Here is a 21776-nt window from a genome sequence, read left to right on the forward strand (position 1 = left end):
GTGAGGAGCCATGCAAATGACAATGGAATATGGGGCATCTCTCTCTCTTTACCTAATATTTTGATTCTATCCTGACATTTTTCAGTTGGAAGGGCAGTCTATATGCGTAATGGTTCAATTATTATAATTTTTTTTCAAAAATGGCACTTTTTTGATGAGGCTCAAAAAGGCAGGTGCTCAGGCACCCCTTGGCCTCTATGTGTGCACGTGCCTGCGACCAAGATTCAATAACACATATGCATATAATGTGATAGTGAATGGAGGTTATGATTCGAGACACACTGCAGACAGCACACAGACCACTGGGAATACGGACAGGGTAAGCACATTAGTTGGGGAGATTGGGACTTGGTTCGGGACATATAATACAAATGACACGTACTGGACTAAACTGTAAAAACTAACACACATGACGCACAACTAAGCATACTATTTGATAGTGGATGGAGGTTATGGTATGAGACACACTGCAGACAGGCACGTTGGAAGGGGGGGTGCAGGGGGTGCGGCAGCACCCCCCCTCAGTTATTGCAAAGAATACATACATTTTTTTAAATATTATTTTTTTATTTTTTTTATGTTTTTTTTATGACAGTATTTATATATTTGTATATTATATACTGTAACTGTATAACTGTAACACTGTATATTATAAGTTTATCCTGCTCAAAGCACTTTACCATTTTAATATTGTGTGTATTGAGCCGTACTGTATTGTACTGTATTACACTGCTGTACATACACAATCATAGGTGTACAACCGACAAGATTGCAGCAGAGTAGATTTTCGAGTGATGACAGACTGTCACAGACTGATTGAATGACAGGTGAAACAACTAATTGTATTCACCTCCCCGTCTCCCGCCCTTCCCACGCGCCACGAACCACTGAGCTACTGTGATACAGTGCTCAGTCGATTTTAGCTAGTAGTCAGACTTTGCTAGCACAGAATGTCTCACTCGCAGAAAAGAAAAATATCAGATTTATTTTCTAAACGTCCCGCCGGTCCCAGCGACAGTCCCACTAAATCTGATAAACGTCAGAGAGAGACAGAGACGACAGGTTCAGCCTCAGCATCAGGTATTGAAGAGTTAACGGAGTCTGTTCCCCTATACCCCCCCTCGGGCGCCAGGGGCTTCCACTGAGGGGTGATGCAAATAGGGATGGGGTGTTATGGCAGCTGATGATGGAAAGAGTGTGCACCGAGTCTGATCCCGAGTTGAAGAATTGGCTCCAAAAGAGAGACAACTGGATGTCCAACAACATCCAAAACGAAATCTTACAGCTGTTTGCCCATCATATTCAGTGACAAATTAGAGGCAAAGCATCCAAAAGCCCATTCTTTGGCTTGAGCGCTGACGGAACCACTGATGTCACTGGAAAACAACAATTCTCGTGTAATATACAGTTCGCCGATGACAACTTGGAAGCTCAGAACTTCTTTTGGGGTTTTTACAATGCCCGGCCCAGACACAACAGCCGAGACGCTGTTTTTGTGTATAAAAGACATTCTTTTACGCCTCGACCTGCCCATGGAGAGGCTGATAGGATACTGTTTTGACGGGGCCAGCAACATGTCTGGGGGGTACAGGCTAGACTAAAGGAAATGAAATGTGTCCTTTCTCCACTGCACAAAAAAAATATATATATCTCAAAGGCCGCACCCCCTACCGATTTAAAGTTCCAACGTGCCTGACTGCAGATAACACACAAACCACTGGGAATACAGACAAGGTAAACGCATTAGTTGGGGAGGTTGGGACTTGATTCGGGACATATAATACAAATAACACGTACTAGACTAAACTGTAGACACTAGCACACAAATAAGATGACAGGGAACATGGGGAATCACATTCAGAGACCGGACCGGGAGCTCTGGAAATGTACTAACATATGAAAGATAAAAATTCAAATAAAATGTTGGACAATAATAGGGACATTGGAGAATCCCCATTGGGGATATCTACGTCGTTATAGGAGGGGCCCTCTCGGGGAAAGAGTGCTAACCATGTATATGTTCACTTATTTTTTTCTTATTGTGTTGTTAGTTTCATTTTTATGTCATTGTAGGTATGGTGTAAGTGTTGTTTGTCTATAAATGTCAATAAAACATTTTAGTTTAAAAAAAAAAAAAAAACATAATACCGATAATATAGATGTGATTTCGAAATAGTAGCGTGTACAGGCGAGAAACGGCAATGTTTTTAGTGAATTGCACGTATTGCTGCATAGCGTAGTTTTCTGCGATTAGACAGGATTACTCTAAAACTATACTCATATTCACCACGGTAATAAACGGGAATGTACGGATGAAACAATTATTTCTTTAACACATATTGAATGGTAGATAGTCGATGTCAAAAGGGCCCTAGTATTGTATCCATAGCTATAATATAGAATATAGTTATAGCCCTGCAAACCGCCACGTATTCCTATATTTTAAAGCATCGGCCTGTTATATATCGTATAGCTTACGCTCTGCTCTTAGTGGAACTGTCCCTTTATCCAATTTAATAATGAATAATTTTCTCCACATGCACACACCCATCCGCCTGGCCACACCCACATCCGCTCCTCTACATAAGCGGGGTCGTGGCCACACCATCAGCTCCTTCCCTATTTTCACCACCGAAAGTGTCTGTAACACACCACTTTAAGTTTAGTGCCAAAATAGTTGTTGGAAAGGAGCTACGTTGACATTGTATCTTTGTTTTTCTCTCTTGCAAATTTTCCGAAAAAGCAAGGAGATAATGTCTTCACCGTCGGAGGGTCTAGACGGTTACAACGCTACCCTCCACCAGCGCTTCACTATCGCGGAATCCTCTGTGCGTTGTGGGGCGTTTCTGGTTCCACGGTCGTGGCAGCCAGGTGCGCCTGGGCGGCGCCCGGAGGAGAGTGTGCCTCGCAGAGGGGCCGTTGAGCCCCCGTCTCCTGTGAAGTGGCCGGGTTCCGTTCCTGGTTCCTCTGCCACGGGACAGTCGGCCGATTTGCGTCGCAGACTCTTCACCTCGGCTCGCTCTCGTCGTAAGACGGCGAGCAGCGGGGGTGAACGGCCTGGCTTTAGTGTTGTGCTGGAGCCGAGCGAGAGTTTGCTCGCCTCTTCTCCATTTCCGATGGAAACTGAGGATTACATGGAGGGGGCGAGAGCTCTCTTGTTCGAAGGCCCAGCGGAGACGTGTCACTCTCCCCCTCGGGGAGTGGCAGGGAGTGCTATGTCTCCCTGGGGTTCCTTGTACTCTGGGACTGGGTTAAAACCTCCACCCCCGAGACGAGATGCCCAGCTATCTTCCGCGTAGGACGATGGCGCCCGGTGCAGCCTTCCGTACGCGAGGGACGTGAGCAGTGATGGGAATAACGGCGTTATAAGTAACAGTGTTACTAACAGTGTTAGTTTTTTCAGTAACAAGTTACTCTTCCAATCTTTTTTTTTTAATTTTTTTTTTATTATCTTTTTCCCCCTCCTACTTTTTACGATTTTTCTCCCATCCCACCCTTCCTGGTTGTTGCGCACTATCCCCTACTGCTTTCCTCCGACGCATGTGCAGCCTGCCGGCAGCCAGCGTGGCCGCGCAGATTCTCACTGGGAGAGTGTAACGTGTGGGAGGCCGCACTACCTCTCTCCAGATCCTACCCTCGCTGAGCAGGCGCCCCGACCGAACTGTAGGGGTCGCTGTCCACAACGCCCAGGACCCACCCGCCAGCTTTCCCACCCTCTAAACGGCCAATGACAATGCGGGGAGCTGGATTCGAACTTGCGAACCCAGCATCTCCGCCGTTGGTGACGAACGCAATCTCCGCTACGCCACCTGACCGCCTACTCTTCCAATCTTAATAACGCCGTTACCGTTACTGCCAAAAAATGCGGCGCGTTACTATGATTGAACAATCATTGAAGCTGTTTTTTTCATCAGACAGATCTCTGCGCCGAGAAGCAATACTTTTTTTCCTTGGTTAGTGGGCAGTGCGCGATTGGCTGAGGTTGAGTAAAATGTCATGGTAAGCCAATCAGAGGTATAGGTGGGCGGGTGTTTCGAAAGCATCCAGGGTCTGACACACAGCACAACACAAGCGACTCAGTCAGCGTGAGACCGCGGGTCCATGAGCGTTTTGATAGTTTGTTCGGCGAGCCCAAATAATCCAAAACTAATCCAACGAACAACACAAGCGAGCAGTCAACGACAGACCGCGGGTCCATGAGCGTTATTTGTTCGCTCTTGTTATAGTTGTGTTGCAGCGCAGGGCACTGCAGTAGTGGAGGCTACAGCCTTATCAACAGTGCTGCACTTCCTGGTTTAATAGCACAGTCTTCAGGTGCTCAGATATATATATATATATATATATATATATATATATATATATATATATATATATATATATATATATATATATATATATATATATATATATATATATATATATATATATATATATATATATATATATATATATCTGTATGTCATGCATGTCTTAAATGTCATGATTAGATTAGTTTAGATGATTAGATTAGATTCTTATATCTGTATGTTGTGTATGTCATAAATGTCATGAATTGAAAATGGGGGGACCCTGATGTAAACAAGACGAAATTCTTTCTCTGGTCTGCATACCCTTAACAATTTTGTGTATTGAGCTGTACTGTACTGTACCCATTCTGCAATCTGTTAGTGTTAGTGCTTAACAAGCATAATTTAATGTTGCCCAGTTGTGGCCTGTTGAAGGGCAATACATATCAAAAGTTCCAAAACATCTATTGTGTTTGTATTTGTATGATCCACTATATAAACATAGTAATTATAATATCTACATACATGGCATTTGATTGGAGGCTAGTCTCACTTTGTCCCACAGCAACATTAAAATTGTTTAGATTTGTGTATGTTGTTTATGTAAAAAATGTACTTGAAAGTAACGCAATAGTTACTTTCTGAAGTAACTAGTTACTTTTATAATTTGTAACTGAGTAAGCAATTTAGTTACTTTTTGGAAGAAGTAACTAGTAACTAACTAGTAACTTTTTTAAAGTAACTTGCCCAACACTGGACACGAGTGACGTGGAGGAAGGTATGCAAGGGGAATTGCTTGCCTTGTTCCCAGAGCTCATGGCGGCCGCCGCAGCCGCTAATGGCATGGCGTTGCTGCAGCCACTGCCGGCACCTGTTCCTGATGACATGATAGGTCATCTCTGGCAACGTCATCCTGTGAGAGAGACAGGCGTTGTATGCCCATTCTTCCCAGCAATGGAGGCTTATGTGGCACAGGGACAGGTAATATCCTGCATTGTTGGCCTTACCCCCGCCTACGTGCCAGTCACACGGTGGTGGGTTTGGTCCAGGGGCTAAAGGACGGGGTGCCTCGGCTTGATAGCCCGATGGCAGCCATACTTTGCCCCGAAATGGTGTGGGAGCCATTAAGAAAGCCGGTTCCCCAGGGGAAGTCGGCTAGGCAGTTGGCGTCATGGCGTGACCAGGTGTACATCGCTTCGGCACAGAGCCTGGCTGCGACCTCCAACATCACGCAGCTGGCGTGCTACATGTTGGGGCTGATGGCGGGCGGGATGGTACTAGATGACCATCAACAGTACCTTCACGCCCAGGCGGCTGAAGCCATCCTGCACCTAACCCAGCTGCAGGCGATAGCCGCCGGGAAGGAGCGTGCCCTGGCCACTCTCATCCAGCGCCACCTTTGGCTGGAGCAGGCGCGGGTGCCGGACCAGATAGGGGATTCCGCTGCTCACGGCCCCCCTCTCCGATGCTGGACTATTTGGGTCGGCCATGCAGCAGATGACGGCAGCCTGCAGGGAGATGGAGGAGGAGCGCTCCGTGCTCCAGCCCCATTTCCCCCGACCCGATGCCACCGGTGATGTCCGGAGGAAGCAACGCCGGCAGAGGCCTGCGGCCGTTGCCACCATCACCGCCGCTGCTGCTGGGCCTTCCGCCAAGAAGGCCAGGGGTGGAGGGAGTGCCGCGACCGCTGCAGCCAGTCGTCCCACGCCCGGAGGGAACGGTAGGGATCGACGTGACCAGGAGACTCCCCAGCACTGTCCCTCCGGGCCGGCTCCCTGTGGGGGCAAACGGCGCTCTGCACGCGGCAGGCGGCGCTAGTGACTCCCCTGCCCCCCCCCCCCCCCCCCCCCCCCCCCCAACATATAATTTTGTTATTAAATACAAAGTCCCTCCTGGTGAGGGACTATTTTTTGTTACAAAACGTGTGTTTGTTCACTATATATTGGGGATCCGATGTAAAACCCTCACCTACTGTGGGGTTGTGTGCTTACTTAGGAAGTGGGGCAGTTTTCTTTGAAAATTGTTTTTCGGTCGCTATATATGTGTGCTTAGCAAGGCCTGTGGCTAGCACTCGGTCGAAATACTTGTCTTCTCTCAACGTTCTTCTTGCAGTAGTAAGAGTGAACTTTACCTTTTTTATTATCTGAGGGGGTTGTGTGTGTTCATGTTACGTTTAGGAAACGTGGCATCGAGTCCACAACTAGGTTGAGTGTTAGCCTACAGAAGTGGTCACATTATGTAGCTATTGTACCGAGGTCTTTGGACCCTCTCTTTAACTTTTTTTTCTTTACTTGGTAAAGGTGTAAAAATGCGGGTGGCAATTCTTTTCGCACATGAGCCTAAGCCTTGTATAAAAGCCCCTTTTTACACAAACAAGTTTATCGTCTGTGGCTGGCGTGCAAACTATAAAGCTTTACCCTAGAGGTATATGAGCTTTTCATGTAGCATGCTAGACAACTGGTGTCATGCGCTGCTTGTTATTGCATCGTATCCGGGGTGTGGGGTCATAGGGGGTGAACTGATAAACCCCTCCCCCCTTTTACTGATTGGCCAGGGGGTTGGACCTCCTATATGTTGGTCTCCCTGTTGAGCTGTGGGGTCAGCGCGTCACAGGGAGGGGAAAGGGGGGGGGGGGTTCCCTGGTCCCACGCCATATTAGGATAAGTGGGTCACGGGATTTCCCTGGCCATGGAATACGTCACTGGGCACGTTTCTATTGGCCATGAGACTTCTGTGAGTTATTTCAGGCTCCGTACTGCGGACCACTGTCATTGTCTAGGTTGGGTGATGCGATGCATTGAGAACTGTTTGTTTTCTGCTCTGCTCTCTATTGGAATGTGTATTGGGCCTTTGGTCACTTGGCTCAATAGTTACATATATCTTTTTCAATTGTTACTCATGTGGAGGTCTCTCTGGGGGATTCTCTGTCTTTCCCTCTTGTGTACAGAGCGGTGTTGACAGGGTTTACCCTCAGACGCATCATATGGGACCCATATCTGTGTCTTATTGACCGGCTTCCTGCTGCTCGTCCCAGACAGCATGGAGGCAACGTTGTCTGGTTTTCTCATTAGAATTCACCATTGATGTGTTTTTTGGGTCTCGACGTGTACATAGCGCTGGCCCTGGGTGCTTTCGGTGTGAAACCACGTTATGGGCTGGCGCGCCTTGGTTGCCCGTTTTATAGAAACAGCGTTTTTTATGCGGTGGCTGGGAAGGTGATTTTTTATCTCTACCGAGCGCCAGTGTACTAGGTTAGACTCGACGGCTCACGTTAATCTCCGGGGGGAGATGACAGGGTAGATCAATACATTGGCGGAGGGGTCTCACGCCCGTGGGGTGGGCCACCAGGTGTAGTGCATTCACGTGCTGACCATCTTGGTGGCGCCCTCTGTGATGTTTTGGATCGACGTGCGTACCTACCCCCCTCTTAGGACTGGGGATGGTGGCGTGACTAGGACGCGGGACTGGTTCTGGTCACGCCGGACCAGGTCAGTTAACCCGTTGTCCGCCGGGGCGCAGATCTGCTGTTCTGGTACCCCGAATGACTTTGTGCTTTTCCGGGGGGAAAATGCCGGGTCGGCCCGGGCGTCGCAGGGATTGATATCATGGATGTGTGTGTCATATGTATGCCACTACGAGTTGCCCTTCACAGTGACGTGCTTGGTCCATACTGTGTTGTACCTTGCGTTGTGTTAGGGGGCCTGGTCCTTCTCCATTTGTTTTCACCCCTCCCTCCCCCTGCTGGGCGGGGATGGGAGGGGGCTGTTGAGGAGGTTTTTTCTGTTAACCCCTGTAGGCATCCCTGTGTAGGTCCCGGTCCGCCGGGCCCAGGTCCGAACTCGTTCTCGTCTACCTGTTGGCCTGGGTTAACCCTTTAAAAACCGATTGGTGGGTTAAAGGAACAACCGCCTCCTGTTAAACTAAACATAGGGGGGTGGTTGGTTACCCGGTGTGTTGGTAGCAGAGTCGACTCTCTGCCCATGAGTGTGCCCCCGCACCTTTCATGACGTCTGCCAATTGTGTCAGCCTTCTCTTGAACCTCGGGTCGGGTTTGTGGAGGTTACGACATGGTGCACAGCATACCGAACGCCCCTTCCGCCGGGATACTGTTCTCACAGTAGACCCTTTAGGCGCCTGTCTAGTCCGCAGTGCTCCGGGCACAGGTCGAGTTATGCTCTTGGGGCCTGTTGCCTGGATTGAGGGATCAACCTCTTTAAGGGTTGTCTCACCGGCACACCGACTGGCCCCACAGTGTTGTGGGGGTGTAGCCTCTTGTGGAGTGCTTCAGAGCGGCGTGCCAAGGGGGGAAGGGCCTGCTCTTGATTTGGGCCCTGTCCGATACGCTGGCGATGTGGGGGGTGGTGTCACCAGTGACCGTTTGGTGGGTTCCCGATGCTATGGCATCGTTGGCCTCACCGGGCCCCCTTTTTCGGGGGGTCCTGGCCCTCAGGTTGTTCATAGGGCTGGGTCGTCCTCCACGCTCCACTGCTACGGCCTTGCCACAGGGTTGGGTTCTTGACCTTCGACCCTGTGATGTTGGGGGCTGTGATGGGGGTGTTTTGCTTCCCGTCCGTTCCCTGGTGGCATGTGGGATGCGCGCCTGAGTGGTCGCGGGTCCTTCTGTGTAAAGGTAAGTCCTTCGGTGGTGAAAGACTTGTGAAGGAGCTGATGGTGTGGCCACGACCCCGCTTATGTAGAGGAGCGGATGTGGGTGTGGCCAGGCGGATGGGTGTGTGCATGTGGAGAAAATTATTCATTATTAGATTGGATAAAGGGACAGTTCCACTAAGAGCAGATCGCTCGCTATACTCATATAACTAGGGTTATAGAATAACCTTACGTTAACAACACATCACGCATATCGCTGTGGCGTCCATTGAGTTATAATAATAATAATAATGGATTGGATTTATATAGCGCTCTTCATGTTCACGAGGACCCCAGAGCGCGTACAGAGTCCATTATTCGTTCATGCACAGTTATCCCGGTGGTGGTAAGCTACAATTGCAGCCAGAGCTGCAGACTCAGGAAGCGTGGCGAATAATCATCGCCTACGGCCCCTCCGACCACCACCAACATTCATTCACATGCATACACATTCATACGAGGCAAGTAGGTTAAGTGTCTTGCCCAAGGACACAACGGCAGTGGGATGGACATGGGCTTGAGCGGGATTCGAACCACCAACCCTTCGATCATTGGACAACCTGCTCTACCCCTGAGCCACGCCGCCCCGAGTTAAGCTTAACCGTAAGGACTACAGTACATGCCTAATCGTATCCTAACCAAATTCAAACCCCAACCATAACCTGACCCTAACCCCCTTCTATCCCCTAAAAAAAGCTATTTTACCATGTGGGCTGTCCACTCAAGGTCCTCACAACAACAAAACAATCTGTCTCTCTTTCTATCTGTCTCTCTTTATCCTCTCTCCAAACATAAACATACAATCTCTCTCTTTCAACACAATCACCACCACCCCCCAACAGAAGATAATTGACCCAACGCAAGCCTCTGTTGGTTCCTGTCATTCATCTTTTTGACAGCAGGTTTTTTGCTAACAGCAGCAGCACACAGAAAATAACTCATTGTCTACCTCGAATGAGATATGGCCGACTTTCTTCTTGTGCTTCTTCTGCATCTGAAACAAATTAAAAACCAAAACAACTCCTCATGTCTCTGAAGGTAACCCTATTTACAGCAAAAAAATTACAATCAATGTCTGGCTCGAGTCGCAAATTACACCTTAACACTATGGCGTCCGTCCACGTATATATACGTGTTTTGAAAAAGCGCGATGTGGACCAGAGCCACGAGTATATACGTGACGAGTTGTTATTGTTTTATTCCATATTTATAGCGCTTCTTAGGTACCCGATCCACTACCAGCATCTTTTCAGATATTTGATTTTCGAAACATGCAGTACCGGCCAAACCCGATTAGGGGCGCCATCGCTCCACTGCAGTATCATTGTGAATTAAATTTTTTTTTAAAGTACAATTCTGTGGGCGGATCATAGTTCCCTGATCCCAGCCGAACATCCTCCATCTTGGATTAGTTTGGCGAGCGGTTTTTTCAGCGTGGAATAATGGGATTTATGGCCTGACGGTAGGATAATATTACCCCAAATTACAGCTGGATTGGACATTGTTTTATAACGTAACGTGATTGGTCAATGAAAATGCTATATTGAACGCACACTGTATTGCAGATCAATAATAGTAATCGGCGTTCCCCGCCGCCCCCATTTCATCCATAGATGCTCTGTAATAGTCCGGATGCTACGCAGTTTGTTTTATTTCATTCGTATATATACAGCAGAAATGGCGTTTGATATAACGGCGCCAACGTTTAGCCTCATATCTAGCTTCCGGGAAAAAAGCCTAGACGAAAAGTGTGTTATACCTTATATTCACGACGCTATAAAATGAAAACCAACCGATGGATTTTTATTTTCTTTAAGCCATTATAAAGGCACGGTTTATGCACTCAAGTGACAATGAGAATGGACAGATAACAATAATATAAATGATATATAAAGCTCTTTGAAAGTACATCGGTTTGTTTACTTTCTGCTGTCCTCTGAGGCCTAAATCCGCGCGGGCGCCGGTCGTCAAAGTGTTAAGGAGTTTCTGTGTTGGTGTATGTCTGTGAGTCTGTTGTCTATAGCGGAGTGTGTTTGTGTGTGTCTCTTCCGGGGGTTCATTTTTATTGGAGCACTTGTGCGTGCGAATTGCGGGATTAATGGACGTTCCAGTACATTTGGTAGGACGCCAACGGGCCCCCGATTGCCTCGCGTGCCCGCAGGACGTTAATTGATGGCCAGGTTACGCTTTCTAATAAGTGTCATAAATAACAGTTTAGCGGGACGAGGGGGAAAATCTCACACACATTAACTACTGCTTTGACATCTTAATGGGGAATTTTACTGAGATGGGATCAAGAGGCATCCGTCAAAAGATGAAGCCATCCATTAGGAGAGAGAGAGTGTGTGTGGTTGGTGGTGGTGGTGATGGTGACGGTGCTGAGAGGCAGTTGAGGGTCATGGGGTATGAACCCTCCTCATCATAGCTTGCCAGTGATGAAGATGCCGCTTTATGATGGCGATGGGGCAGACTGTCTTCTTTACTATGGCTTGTGTGTCACATGCGGCCTTAATGGGCGCCGCTGTCAACATCCCTGTCCCCACACACACACATGGTCCTCCTCCGACACAGCTGGTGAAGATCTGTCAAACCTCTGTGTAGAAGACACACCCGGTCTGATTGGTGGAACCAGTTAAGCCCAGAGGCTGTTCACTGGCAGCACCATTGATTTTATCCCCACATTATTGTTGAGGGTACGTCGTCCCATGCATACCAATGCAGGCCCTCGCCTAGACAGACAAGCAGGGGGTAAAATTAGCCCCCAAATTGCTGTGGTTTTGTAGCGGCAATGGGAGCTATAGAAGTGAGAGCGCTTGCAGCTAGGCAACACACGTACACATGCCCACAGGCACATACCCTCAAATCCACACACAGTCCCATATGCATACACCTGCAGATACATGGGCACACATTCACACACCAGCAGACCGTTCCCCAGAACCACTTCAGTATTGGCTATTCAGCCAGGCTCATCAGTGGAATAGCAGGTTTGTCCAGCTGAGGATGCTCTGTGTATCCAAGCCTCAAATGAACAGGATCACGGCATCTCAAATAAAATACCCATGATATAGCTCTTGTGTGACTCAGGAAAGGTAGTAGCAGTAGTCTCAAGCTGTGAAGCCCCATTCTGGTGTGTTACCAACACCCACCCATAACAATGTACAGTTAAAAAAAATTATTAAAAGAGCTGAAAGAGCTCCACCCAGTGTCTTTGCCGTCAATCCATTTGACTAAACGACGCTGTTCAATAGAGCAACAAAGGAAGTGCCACACACAGCTCTTCCAGCAGAGCCGGTGGATGTACTCTATCATTACCCTACATACTGACTTGACAGCTGGCTTTGTTTGGAGGAATTCCCTCAAGTTCATCAACTAGGCCCTTCTGAAGTTTCCATTATGAGAGCACCACTGTTTGAGAGGTGAGTAGGAGTGTCTCAGTGACAGCCACATTGTGTCTATGTGCATGTGTTGGTGTGTGCGCATGCAAGTGTGTGTGTGTGTGTGTGTGTGTGTGTGTGTGTGTGTGTGTGTGTGTGTGTGTGTGTGTGTGTGTGTGTGTGTGTGTGTGTGTGTGTGTGTGTGTATGTGTGTGTGTGTGTGTGTGTGTGTGTGTGTGTGTACTTGTGTGTGTGTGTGTGTGTGTGTGTGTGTGTGTGTGTGTGTGTGTGTGTACTTGTGTGTGTACTTGTGTGTGTACTTGTGCGCACAGAGATGCCTATTGGGGCCTGCGTGCTGACAGTTCTGCTCTTGGCAAGTAGGTAATTAGCATGCATTATTCAAATGAAAGACCGAGGGAATGAGGGTGGGGACCTGTCCACCTGGCCTGCCAGCGTTGGGACCCGTCTCGTTCTGCACCGTCTCGTTCTGCACCATCACCCCCCCGCCCCCCACCCCCCACACACACACCATTAACACCACCACCACAGGGCTATTACCAGTGTATCACTATATAGTCTCAGGCTTGGGGAAATATTGTGCACGTATTGTGCAACTGTTTAACAAGCAAGATTAGATAAAAGCCTCGTCAATGTCACAGAGTCATATGTAATTTTAACTAATTAAAGTGGTAAGTGTTTGCACCTTGTGTGGGATATGTGTTTCATGGTTTTGAATTAGCTATTTTTTTAAGCTTTTGCTTTTAGGAACATAAACCAATATTTACAATACTGAAGGACGATACCGGTTGGTTTTGATATGCGAGTCCCAATTCATCTGGCTTCGATAGTAAATTTGTCCATTTATGATATATTACATATTACATAATTTTTTGGGGGCCAATTTACCAGTGAATAAAATGCTAGTGTAACATCTTATGTGTAGTAGAAAAGACACACGCACATCCAAAGTATAGTCACGGGTGCTTGACTCAAATAGATATGTAAAGTTGTGGGAAAAAATGGTATAGTGGCCCTCTATAGTATACTCATTGTTACAATTAGGGATGCACCGATATGAAAATTCGCGGCCAATACCGATATTTCTGCCCTGGAAATTATATTTTTTTTTATTTAAAATTGTTTGTTTCTATTTTTATGATGTTCTCTCTCTCTTACATAGTACTGTATATTTGTATGTCTCTAAATGTTTTGATTAATTGAAAATGGAGGACCCTTATGTAAACAAGCCGAAAGTATTTTTCTGGTCTTCATCCTCCAGTCTTAGCAGTGTATTGAGCTGTACTGTATTGCAGTGGTTCCCAAAGTGGGGGTCGCGACCCCTAGGGGGGTCACGAGCCGCCGCGGGGGGATCGTCAGATGATTAATTCTTTTTAATTTTTTTTTTATATAAATCCAAAAATATATATATATATATATATATTTTTTTTTTATGCAGTCAGGCCACTGAACTTAGAAGCAGGCCAGGCCAGTGTTTCTAGTTGCAGCAGTGCAATAGTTAGATAAGCTAGGTGGGGAACAACCAGGAGATCACTGCAACTCACACAAGTTGGAGAACTATCTCTCTCTCTCTCTCTTGCTCACACACACCCACAAAGGGAGCCGCATGTGATTGGTGGAGGCGGGACCCTTACAAAAAACAAAAAAATCATCAAAATCAGTATTGTTGCTAATCATTGACACATGCTAGCCTGTAATAATCACCCCCCAGAAAAGTCTACTTTGCATTTGATATATTGCAAATATATGCCATCACACACACTGGCATTTAAAGGGTTAGAATTATAAAATGAATATGTGGTGTTATGATCAGGGCTGAAGTTGAATAAAATATTTATGAAAGAAAAAGTGGTAAACTATTTCAACATATAGTAATATTTTTATGGCGTTTTTGAAGAGGACAATTTAGTCCTTTTTTTCAATCTGACATTACAAAAAAACAGAAAATCCATCAAAATCAGTGTTGTTGCTAATCATACATATGCTATCCTGTTTTTTAACAATAATTTGTGATGCCATCACAAACACTGGCAAATAAAAAGATCCCTGTACCAGAATGCAGGAAATTAAGTCTTTGTAACAAAACATTTCCTTGTGGGGGACCCCCAGACCTATGGGGGTAGATTTCTATCAAAAATAAACAAACGCAAAAGTAGAATCCACAATCGTAAAAATTATCCACAGACACACACCTCTCAATTTGTGTTTCATAAATCATAAAAACACGCTTGATTTGCTTAGATTTACGTACGGAATTCTAAGGACACGCTTGATCAACTTAGAGTTACGTACGGAATTTTGAGACAAATATTTCGCTGTTTTCCCCGTGGGGATTCGTGTGTGACGCTTCTTCTTCTTAGAGGTCTATCAAAAATAAACAAACGCAGAAGTAGAATCCACAATCGTAAAAACAATCCACACACACACACCTCTCAATCTGTGTTTCATAAAACGTTTGATCTGCTTAGATCTACGTATGGAATTCTAAGGACACGCTTGATCTACTTGGAGTTACGGACAGAATTTTGAGACAAATATTCCACTGTTTTCCCCGTGGGGATTCGTGTGTGAAGCTTCTTCTTCTTCGGTGCTACCGAACGCGGCCCGAGTTGTGTTTGGCTCATGAGCGCTACCAGTGGCCAAAATATGTAATGGATCTGAATGGATAATCCATGCTGTAATGGAGCACGGTGCCAGGAACCAGCAAGCTGGATGAGTAAGTACAGTAAATATATGATGGGCAAAGTAACTGAAATTATTTCTAAGTATTTAACAGGGTATATGAATACCTACATTGGTGTTACGATTCTGGTTCTTGACTACGGTCGGGAACCACCCACCTTCTCTGTCATCTGTCACTTGATTGCTGTCACTTGTTTTTCCCTGTCATTTAGTGCTGTCACTTAGGGGTTGGCTTCTGATTGGCTGTCACGGGGGTGTGTGTGGAATGTTGGTATTTGGTGGCTATGTAACATTCCTCTGCTTGTCATTCATCAGGTCTTCACTATAGGCGTTCGGAGATAACGCGGCCGGTTCCAGTTCTGGACCACCACTAAGCTCCATTATTCTATTCTCTCTTTCCCTTGCATTGGCATAGTATCCTAGTATTACTCTTTGTGTTCTTTACTATTAAAGTCGAACCTGTTCAAGAGTATACCTTCTCCGTCTTTGTGATTGCCTACAACAATTGGAACTCACCTACCTCCATCCTGACAGAAGACCTGACCATCAGAGTTCCATGGAGGCAATCATGGAGATGCTCCGGGCACAGAAGAGTGCACAGGAGCGCATGGAGGAACACCAACATCTGGTCAGCGCCGAGTTGGTTCGGCTGGGCGGGATTGTCAGCGCATGGCAGGAGACGGCGCAGTCGGCGCTCCTCACAGCCCAGCAGGCACAAGTCGAGGTGGCGGGGGTAAGGACGACGGTGGGAGAGACGGCGGCAGGAGAGGCGGCGTTCAACACCACGTTCAACACCGAGGAGAGTCGGGGAGCTCTTGGGCAGCAGGATCGGAACCAGGAGCCACGGCTACCCGCACCAGGCCGCTACGCAGGAGCACCGGAGGGATGCAGGGAGTTCATCACCCAGTGCTCACTTGTGTTCCAGCTGCAGCCACGCTCATTTCCCTCTTCCAGAGCACAAGTCGCATATATTATCACCCTCCTCACCAGTCAAGCACTCTCCTGGGCTACAGCCGAATTAGAGAGCGGTTCGTCTATCTGCGACTGTGTGGACGACTTCACCGGGGAGTTGAGAAGGGTATTCAACACTTCCCGAGTACTCTCGATCTTCGAGGCCGGTGGGCGGCTTCTCGCCTGCCGGCAGGGCCTCCGCACGGTCTCAGAATACGCCATCGAATTTCGGATTGTGGCTCGGGAGGCAGCTTGGCCGGAAATTCCTTGTGTGGTCCTGTTTCTCAAGGGACTCTCCGCACGGATGAGGGACGAGTTCTCCGTGCGTGAGATCCCTGAGCAGCTGGAAACGCTCATCAACACCGCCATACGGATGGACAACCGACATCGGGAGAGAGAGAGGGAGCATGAAGATACTACCCAGATACGTGTCCTTTCTCCTCCCATTGTTGATATCTTCCCGCATTACACGAGTGGGCCACTGGGTGATGAATCCATGCAGCTTGGGGCGCTGTCGCTCTCAGACGACGAGCGGCGGCGCTTCATCGAGGAGCGACGCTGCTTCCCGTGCGGCCGCACCGGTCATCGTTGCGGCAGCTGTCGGGAACAGGCTGGCTCAACTTGGCGCCAGTCGAGAAGAGGAGGTGCTCCGCCGGGCCTCAAGAGGGCGCCAGCAGGTGGGCTCACCCCAGCACTACCATCTGACTCACGTACATTTCTGGAGGTGGCGGTTAACTGTGGGGGTAACGTTAGGGGAACGAAGGCTCTCATTGACTCAGGGGCGGCGGGCAATTTCATTCACTTGGGGTTGGTGAGAGAATGGGGAATCCCGGTAGAAGAGTTGGGGTTCCCATTCCGGTCTACGCCCTGGACGGTCAGCCCCTGGGCAGTGGGAGTGTCACTCAACGCACTGTTCCTATACACATCCGGGTGGCGGGTGGGAGTGGGTTAAATTATTTGTTATTGTCTCCCCCTATTCTGTAATGGTGTTGGGTCATCCCTGGTTGTCTTCATGTGTACGGAATATTAATTGGAGCACGGGCAAGCTCTCAACGGAGGTCGACGTGAAGTCGGTCGTCGGCGAGATTTTGTCCACTCCCTTGTCTCCCTTCCCCTCTTCTCTTTTTTCTCCTTCTTCTCTCTCCAGGGTGGTAGGGAGCAGATTCTGTTCCACCCTCTAATCCCGATTTGATAGGGGTTCCTGAGATCTATTGGGACCTGGCGGACGTTTTTAGCAAGACGCGTGCTAAAGCACTACCGCCTCATAGATCATACGACTGTCCCATTAATCTCTTAACCCGGTACCTCCCCGCCTCACGGGCGAATGTTCTCTCTCTCACGCCCCGAGACCTTGGCCATGAACACCTACATTGAGGAGGCATTGCTTGCGGGGCACATACGTCCTTCCACATCCCCGGCCGGCGCTGGTTTCTTCTTTGTTGATAAAAAAGATGGGGATCAGCGTCCGTGCTTGATTATAGGGGATTGAATGACGTTTCCATCAAGAACCGATATCCTTTACCTCTCATGCACACAGCCTTTGAGTTCTTACAGGGGGCACAGGTATTTTCTAAACTTGACTTACGTAATGCATACAATCTGGTCAGGATTAGAGAAGGAGACGAGTGGAAGACTGCATTTAATACGCCCAATGGTCACTATGAGTATTTGGTCATGCCCTTTGGTTTGGCTAATGCTCCGGCAGTCTTCCAAGCCCTGGTTAACAACGTGCTGCGAGACTTGATTGGGGTGTCGGTGTTTGTTTACCTAGATGATATCCTAATTTTTTCTCGCGATATGGTGCAACACCAACTGCATGTTTGGGAGGTGCTAGACCGTCTCCTCAAGCATCAACTATTCGTTAAGGCTGAGAAGTGTGTGTTTCACACTGATACCGTTTCCTTCCTGGGCTTTGTGTTGACGAAGGGTGATCTACGCATGGATTCGGCCAAGGTGAGTGCAGTCTTGGACTGGCCGCGGCCTTCGTCGCTCAAGGGGTTACAGCGTTTTTTGGGCTTTGCAAATTTTTACAGGCGCTTTATTCGCAACTTTAGCGCCTTAGCCAATCCGTTAACAGCTCTCACTAAGGCCTCTCTCCCTGGCTTTGAATGGTCGCCTAGGGCAGAGTCGGCCTTCTGCTATCTCAAACGTCGGTTTACATCCGCTCCTGTATTGATCCGCCACGATGCGGAGGTTCCGTTTATTATGGAGGTGGATGCCTCTGACATTGCGGTGGGGGGGGGGGGTGCTCTCTCAGAGGTGCTTAAAGGATGGGAAAGTGCACCTGTGTGCTTTTTTTTCTCGCCGTCTGTCACCAGCCGAGCGCAACTACGACGTGGGTAATCGGGAGTTGTTGGCTATCAAATTGGCACTGGAGGAATGGAGACATTGGTTGGAGGGAGCGGCACATCCTTTCATTGTTTGGACCGATCATAAGAACTTGGCTTACATCCAAGGGGCTAAACGCCTTAACGCTCGCCAGGCCAGGTGGGCGTTATTCTTCACACGATTTCGATTTACCATCTCCTATAGGCCCGGGTCCAAGAATATCAAACCCGACGCGTTATCGCGCCAGTTTGATCTTTCTGGCCGGGAGGAGCAGCCCCATTCCATTATTCCACCGGCCTTGATGTTGGCACCCGTGTCTTGGGGCATAGATAAGGTGGTAAGGTCGGCGCTGACGCGGGAGCCCGACTCTGGCGGGGGCCCTCCGGGGAGGTCGTATGTGCCCAAGGCGGCACGCTCACGTTTGCTGCAGTGGGCACATGCCTCATCCCTCACCAGCCACCCTGGGGCCACCAGGACCCTGGAATTTATCCGTAGGAGGTTCTGGTGGCCGACAGTGGAGGGGGATACGCGTTCCTTTGTGGCGGCCTGCTCGATGTGCGCGCGCAGTAAGACCTCTCGCCGTGCACCGGCAGGTCTCCTCCGGCCACTTCCTATTCCTAAACGGCCCTGGTCGCACATATCCCTGGACTTTATTTCTGGCCTCCCCCTTTCGGACGGGTTCACCGCCATTTTGGTGGTGGTGGACCGGTTCTCGAAGGCGGCTCACTTTGTTCCTCTCCCCAAGCTTCCATCGGCCCGAGAGACTGCTGATCTGGTGATACAGCATGTCTTTCGGGTCCACGGCTTCCGGTGGATATCGTGTCGGACCGGGGTCCTCAGTTCGCTTCCAGGTTCTGGAAGGCGTTTGCCGCCGGTCTCTGCGCCTCCATCAGCCTTTCGTCTGGGTTTCATCCGCAATCGAACGGGCAGATGGAGCGCGTCAACCAGGACCTGGAGGGGGTCTTAAGATGTTAGAGTAGGAGGACCTGGAGGGGGTCTTAAGATGTTGGAGTAGGAGGTTGGCATGGGCTGAGTACGCGCATAATACCCTCCTCTCCTCCTCTACCGGTATGTCTCCCTTTCAGTGTCAGTATGGTTTTCAACCTCCTTTGTTTCCCGAGCAGAGGCAGGAGGCGGAGGTGCCCTCGGCCCAGGCACATGTGGCTCGCTGCCGCAGGACGTGGAAGCGGGTCCGGGCGGCGCTGCAGAAGGTTTCGGTTAGTACCCAGCGGCAGGCTAACCGCAAGCGTCGTCCGGCTCCGGTTTACCGTCCTGGGCAGCGGGTTTGGCTTTCCACCCGGGATCTCGCTCTCCGGGTGGAATCCAGGAAGCTGGCTCCTCGCTTTATAGGGCCCTTTAAAGTGGTACGTCGGGTGAATCCTGTGGCTTACAGGCTACGGCTTCCGAGCTCTATGAGGGTTCATCAGACATTTCATGTGTCCCTGTTGAAGCCGTTCCTCTCATCGCCCTTGGCCCCGCCACTGCCTACGGTTCCGCCGCCTCGGTTTATGGGTGGTCAGCCCATTTACACGGTGCGGAGGATACTGGCTTGTAGGCGGAGGGGTAGGGGGTTTCAGTTCTTGGTGGATTGGAAGGGGTACGGGATAGAAGAGCGTTCTTGGGTGCCTCAAAGGGATATTTTAGATCCCAGCCTGATCGTTGATTTCCGGCGGCTGAATCCCGAGGCCCCCAGGTGAACGTCTGGTGCCGTTCGTCGGGGGAGGGTACTGTTACGATTCTGGTTCTTGACTACGGTCGGGAACCACCCACCTTCTCTGTCATCTGTCACTTGATTGCTGTCACTTGTTTTTCCCTGTCATTTAGTGCTGTCACTTAGGGGTTGGCTTCTGATTGGCTGTCACGGGGGTGTGTGTGTGGAATGTTGGTATTTGGTGGCTATGTAACATTCCTTTCCTCTGCTTGTCATTCGTCAGGTCTTCACTATAGGTGTTCGGAGATAACGCGGCCGGTTCCAGTTCTGGACCACCACTAAGCTCCATTATTCTATTCTCTCTTTCCCTTGCCTTGGCATAGTATCCTAGTATTACTCTTTGTGTTCTTTACTATTAAAGTCGAACCTGTTCAAGAGTATACCTTCTCCGTCTCTGTGATTGCCTACAACAATTGGAACTCACCTACCTCCATCCTGACACATTGGTAGCTTCAGCTAGCTAATTGTGTAGCTAGCTGGTCACATCTTATGATGAATTGAAAATGGGGGACCCTGATGTAAACAAGACGAAAGTCTTTCTCTGGTCTGCATCCCCTGAACAATTGTATGTATTGAGCTGTACTGTACCCATTCTGCAATCTGTTAATAAAGTTTTCAATCAATCAATCAATCAATAGCATGCAGGTGTAGCCCACGATAACTGTATGCAATACGTTATAGCTAATTACCTTAGCATATTTGACATGTACTGTACAGTGTCATGTACAGTAACTGACTTATGTTTAATCAACACAAAGAGAACAAATAAACTATGGGATTCGAAAACGACAAGGCTAAATGGATTCAGATTAATAATTTATACACGTTTAGGGAAATATTTGGGGTGGATTACTTTATTTATATGTATGAGAACTAGAGACTCACATCACCGTACCGACTATCTTGTTTCTTTGCACTAGAGACTCATATCACTGGACTCTCACCACTGGACTATCTTGTGTTTGTACTTTTTACATTACTATATTGTATTTGTATTGTGAAGCTATGCATCCCCGGATCCCCCACCCTGTATGCCCCCCCCCCCCCCCCCCCCCATGCTGCTTTGACACCCGAATTTCCCCCAAGGGAATCAATAAAGGATTATTTTATCTTAATCAGATTGTAAATTATTGTTGGAGAGCCATATTAATATTAGCTTACCCTCATTCAAGAAGAAGGGAATATATATAGGTATAGGTAAATACAAAAGGAGATTATCTTTACATATAGTGTAAAATATAGCAAAGTTGAATTGTCCCCTCACAGGTTTTTCCTTTCTCCGTAGGAATTGTTAAAACAGCACATCATGGCGAGGTTGCAAGACCGCCTTTCACACGTGCTCCAGCACCACTGGATATCGACTATTTTGAGTTTGTGTGCAGTCAGGAAATGTTTTTTATTGATGCCATATCACAGCACATTCAAATGTCTGAGGGGTTTATGGAATGTTTGACAGAGCTGCACAACATGATTCAGAGACACAGAAAAAACCAACTACCACCTCCAGAGATACACCTGGAAAGAGGACCTGGACGCCCAAGGGTAGTAGTCGACATGGATCGCTTGGTTAATCTTCTTGAGATAGGGCTGCCTGTGGCTTGCATCGCCAATTTGTTGGGGGTGTCATATGCCACCCTCTACAGAAGGATGCAAGACAACAACATATCAGTCAGGGCATTGTACACCACCTGTACCGATGAAGAGCTGGATGCAATGGTCACAGAAATTAAGATGAGGATGCCCCATTTAAAAAAATTATAATAATTTGTATATAAA

This window comes from Notolepis coatsorum (genome assembly GCF_963971535.1).
Source record: "Notolepis coatsorum genome assembly, chromosome: 20".
NCBI lineage: Eukaryota > Metazoa > Chordata > Actinopteri > Aulopiformes > Paralepididae > Notolepis > Notolepis coatsorum.